General features: G+C 36.7%; 1 protein-coding gene across 1 annotated transcript in view; it reads right to left on the reverse strand.

The window, feature by feature from the left end:
• Window positions 1-1,920: 1,920 nt before the first annotated feature.
• prkx (protein kinase X-linked) overlaps window positions 1,921-5,823 on the reverse strand; it is a 39,419-nt gene continuing 35,516 nt past the window's right edge. The window contains exon 8 of the mRNA XM_067493407.1: window positions 1,921-5,823. This exon is cut by the window's right edge and continues 181 nt beyond it. The gene's annotated coding sequence lies outside the window, so the exon portion shown is untranslated.

Genomic DNA, 5,823 nt, shown 5'->3' on the forward strand with positions numbered 1-5,823 from the left:
GCTTACTCATAATTTCCCCTCGACCACATGCAGATTCATTCTTTAGTCAGAATAATTTCCAAAGAACTTATTCAGTGTTTCCGTAGTGATTCAGAGTGTGAACTCCTGGAGTCTAGACACTCTCCCACAAGTTTTGAGAAATTACTACAATTTAACATTTGACACATATTTTAAACTTTTTCTCAGAATTAACACATTGTGCTTAACAATCCAACAGAATTTGGACTTTTGGACCACAGTATTAGGATCAAAAGACATAATGCATGTCTTTTGACAGCCGACAGCCAGCTCTTAATCAATAGATGGCATCATGATGAAATTATGTAAGTATTCTTCCCACTTGTACAGCACTGGTTATACGGAAAACAGGCACTGCTCTGATCAATATATTTTATTTCAACAATGAAATAAAATGACTATCTCTGATATGAAACGTAAGGCTGCTGGCCCCGATGGCATCCCCAGACATTTTCAACCTGTCTCTCAACAAAGCAGCTGTGCCATGCTTAAAATTCACCTCCATTGTTGCTCTGCCAAAACATTCCATCTCAAAGTGCCTGAATTACTACTGCCATGCAGCACTCACACCTATTTTTATGAAGTGCTTTGAACAATAACCTGCTCCATAACTCCATCAAGACTACGGAGCTCATTTTGGACTTTAAAAGGGGGAATGGAGGCACTGATGACCCCATCTACCATCCACCATCCACATCAACAGCAATGGGATGGCTGTCAAAAGCATCACAAGCTTCAAGTTCCTGGGGACCCACATCATAGAAGACCTACACCAACACCTACAGCGTGGTCAAGAGGGCTCACCAGCGACTCTTCTTCTTGAGGACACTGAAGAAGAACCACCTGTCTTCAGTCATGTTGGTGAACTTCTTTTGCTGTGCGATAGAGAGCATCCTCACCAGCAGTATCACAGTCTGGGTGGGTGGTGAAAACTGTCCAAGGGATCACTGGGACTCCACTGCCAGCCATTAAGGATGTTCAGAGGAAATCCTGCCTGCCCTGATCACGCAGCATTGTCAAGGACTACTCTCACCCTTCCCATAGACGCTATAAACCTCTGCCCTCTGTGAGGTGCCTGAGGATCCTCAGGACTAAAACCAACAGACTCAGGAACAGCTTCTTTCCCACAGCTGTTACACTACTGAACTCTGCCACCTGCTGATCTCCCCTCCTTGTCTCTCTTGGACCTACAAACATACAAATTGAACTGTATCCATTTCACACACTGATCCAAGTTCTTATTCTGTTATGCATTATTTTAATAGAATGTAATGTAATGCACATACTGACTTGTAAATAACTGTTTACAGTTTCTGCTGAGACTTAACATCTGATAACACGCATTCATCTGTACATCATGTACACAGTACTCAATATGTATATTATTGTTAGCTTAGTACACATGAATGATCACATACGTCTGCACTGTAACTGCTTGATATTCATCATGGCACATTTTTAAAGTGATATGTGAGATCTCGAGTTTACCACTTCTTTTCTGTCTTTCTGTCTTTTCTTTTCAGATTTTCTGGATAAGTTATTTGCTGTTCAAATATAGTAATACTGAGATAATTCTGATTTCCAAACAATACTGCACTGACTGGATCAAATTCTGCAGGTGGGTCTGTGAAGCAATGTGATACATTGCTTATGTTTACTGTCAAGGTGTTTATTGTAAACTCCTCTTAGATGCTGAAACTAGCAACTGTCTGCCTTTTTTTTTTTTAACCAGATAGTCTTAACTGACTCCTGAGATTTTGGGAAAAAGATAATAGTAAGGAATATTCTTGACTATCATGTCAGTAGCAGCATCTAAACAAATAACATGACTGTGTCATCTGTCTCACACAAAACTAGGCTCAGTGAATCTGTGCATTTTAACATACAAACATCAGACCCAAGTGTTCACAAATATTCATTTAGTAAATCCAAAGCCTTTGCATTACTTACAGTAATGCTTGGCAGTGATGTAAAGGAGGACAAGACAGGAATAGGCAGGACAAGAGAAGAAGAGAACATGTTTCTTTCTTATCACTTCTGGATAATGAAACATTGCCAAATATTCACTCTTGGTACAAAAATGTATTATTGGTTAAAGTTGACAGAACTGATGACTGAACAAACATTTGGATGGCAAATGCAAAGTATTGCTGGGTAAGACATAATAAATTTAGTGGTTACAGTTAAAACATGCATAAAAACTGCTGCTAACAGATGAACACTGTAATGACAGCAGTCAGAATTCAACAGCTAGATTTAAACAGGAGACACATGTACCTATTCATTGTAGAACAAAGAAAGATGGGATTGATACATTTCAAATAAACTAATAACTACTTAACTACTAATAAGATCAACTGCCATGTGCTGTTAAAACACCATAGTGGATAAAATTAATTATTGTAGGACTGATGTCACCAGATTTTGTGCAGACACTCTGACCATTTTCAGCCGTAGAATCTAACTGATTACAGTATCAGCTAGGTTGATATTATTGTAATTAATTTATCAGGTTATTTGCCCCCTTAGACATCACTTCATTCAACAAGTATGTTTCCGTTCAATGTTTGTTCTTGGGGTCATCTTCACAAAGTATCTCATTCTAAAATTGGTAGTCCTTCTAAATTCCAGGAGAACTTCCAAATCAACTCCCTCTTAAAGGACAACCACACTGATTGTACATATGTGTTTCCAGGCTACTGGAGTACTGCTACATAAATGTTTTATAAATGCTTGTGTCCAGAGAGAGCTATGTGAAGACATAATTGTCCTCAAGTGATAAGTGAGTGTCAGAGACTAAATGTTAGAAAAATATGAGATGAGCTGACCTGTGAAACTGCTCCACATTTGCTGCAGTATAAACATGGATTAAACTATTACCATGACACACTGGAAACTTCAAATGTTTTTGAGCTGCAAGCATTTGAAAAGAAAAAGACTATATGATCTCTCTGGTTCTTTTGATTGATTGATATTTTTAGTTTGATAATTGCACAGAAAGGCAATTCTTAACCAGTGCAGTCCTTTACAAACATTCACAGGTGCTGATCTGTCTCCTTAAAGACTAAGACTTAAGAGACTGAAATCAACCATTAACACTACCCATTGGTTTAAATGCTGCATGTCCTGCATGGAAAAATGTATTGCTGGCCATTATCAACAGTTGTCAGAACACAGTGCACAGCTGAAGACTGGTCAGAGTGACCTTTGTAGACTGCAAAATTAACATCACCTAGTAATATTAATGTTGTGGCTGATCAGTGATCCTATGCAACTAAACTACCAGAGCCAGTATGTTTTTTAATGTATCATAATGCACTAAAATGATTATGTTTCTAATTCAAAATATTATTGAAATGAATGAAGCACTACATTTAATTACAGAAAGCAACCGCAATGGAGATGAATGGTGAGCGTATAATATGTTGTTAAGCTTAGACATCAAAACTAACAAAAGATAATGATTTGATGACAGGTTGTTACCAATATTGTGTGTGAAGTGCAAATTGTTTATTAAATCAGACCAGAATCTTTCTCTAACCTTAACCAAGTTTTAACACAACCTTAAAAAGGTTTTGTAACACTGCAGACAGAAAAACGGGATGTTGTAATGCAAGACTGCATATCTTGGCAGAAAAAAATATGCTGTGTACAAATCTTTTATTCATATATTCTATATTAAGGTATTTGTAACCTCTCATTTATGTTACATTTGACATTTAAGCAATTTCCCCTCTGGGAAGTATTTCTGATCTGATCTAAATGCCAACATATTCACAGAAAACAATCCACTTGCAATTCTGTTCCTGACAAAAATGTTTTTGCATTTACCATTTAGTTGTATTCCTTATTATATTACTCCCAATTTGGTTTGAATAAAGGCTTCTTTGAAGCTTTCCCTCTTTAATTCTATCTCTGGTGGTGATCTTCTGTATTACATTTGCCAGACTGAGATTTCAACAATGACTGATGACTGGCTGTAAAAACTGAGGTGAGCTTTAAACAAACCAAACAAAAAACCCATAAGCTGTCATCTGACTATTCAGACAGCAGTTGTATTGTCAGAGATAAACATGTATCAGAAGTAGGACCACACACAAAATTGACCCATATCTGATTTGAAAAATTCTAATTTAGTTTTACCATGAAAAAGAAATCAGAACAATCCGATTCGGGCAACTCCAGCTGGCAATGTGAATGTAGCCACCGTCCAGCATTTTGCTGAAGATGTGAGCATCTGACTAATCAAAACAATTGTCATAATTGTGTAGGATGTTTGAGAATGTAGATCATTTTATATATATATATATATATATATATATATATATATATATATATATATATATATATATATATATATATATATATATATATATATATATTTTTATACACACACACACATATTTACATAAAATATCCATTAATCATACACTCATACACCGATGGGGATGGGAAGCTGCTATGCAGCTGGTCAACACTCACGGGGAGCAACTAAGTTGGGGTTCAGTGTCTTGCTCAAGGACACTTCGACATGTGACTGGAGGAGGTGGGGATTGAACCAACAACTGTGAGATTGGTGGACAACCACTCTACCTTCCCGCTCTACCTTTCCAGTCATGCACCATTGGCTGGTGCTAGGTTATAAAACATTCAACAATGAAAAATGGAAATTATCTCCTGTTATATACTTACATGGAGTAATGCACAGTTGAGATTTCAACAGGATGTTTGAGAGCAGCAGGATCAGGTTTAAATTTCCTAACAAATATATGACCCTAATTCATCCAAGAGATCCTTTTCTTGTTTTCCACAATACCAGCCTTTCAACTCTGTTCAGAATGAAAACTGCACTGCAAGTGTTCCTTTCAGTACAATAATGAAGGGTGAAGAACAAAAATCACATCACTTGGATTTTAATGGCAGCGCACAGGATGTAAAGGTTCCAAAATAAACTAATGAAGTTGAGCCTAGACACCAAGAAAAACCCAACAATAGTGACTTTACTGAGTGACAAGTTAAACAGGTACTTTTTACCTGACATGACTTGCCGTTAAAATCATGACACTAATTATTCTATGTCAGGATGATGGGTGAAGGGAATGAGCATGAACTATTACTTGAAATTATTTTGTATCCCCTGTGGACCAGCTACAACTGTAGTAAAAAAAGTATTGGCTCTGAATGAAACTACTGTAGAGCTGGGAGTAACAGCAGGAGATGTGGCAGCACGTGTACTTACCTCCCATCTGTACTGCAAAGAGCACTAAAGCTGTCAAAAGTACAGTCTAAAGTCAACTTTACATATAACTGCGAGACATCATGCCATCAAACTATGATGTAAGGCACCTATTTACAAATGGGATTGGCCATGCATTATCAAATAATATGTCTGACTTATGACTGCAGACAGTAATGACCACTGACCGGCTGAATGATGAAGAACCAGTCTAGAGTCCCTTTGAATATGACTACATTAAAATTTACATTGAAAAACAAAGAAAATATCAAACATTACAATATTAAAAAAGACCTGATAATTCTTTCTTTAAACCTAAAAAGTAATAGATGTTTCAAATGAATTACTGTACATGTCTTTTTGCATATTAGCAGGCTCAGAGAAGTTTTTAAATTTAACAGCAAGAATTTGACTTTAGTCAGATAAATAAAACTTAGAAAAAGCTAATTCTATCCGTGGTATGATACAAGTCAAGTGGAGTTTGTCTTTAGCGAAGCCTTTATTACAGATAAAATGTGACTATTCTGCTGTTTTTTCCTGATAATAGTACCAGTAACAGGACGTTTATA

This window comes from Channa argus, chromosome 23 (assembly GCF_033026475.1).
Source record: "Channa argus isolate prfri chromosome 23, Channa argus male v1.0, whole genome shotgun sequence".
In the NCBI taxonomy this organism is placed as follows: domain Eukaryota; kingdom Metazoa; phylum Chordata; class Actinopteri; order Anabantiformes; family Channidae; genus Channa; species Channa argus.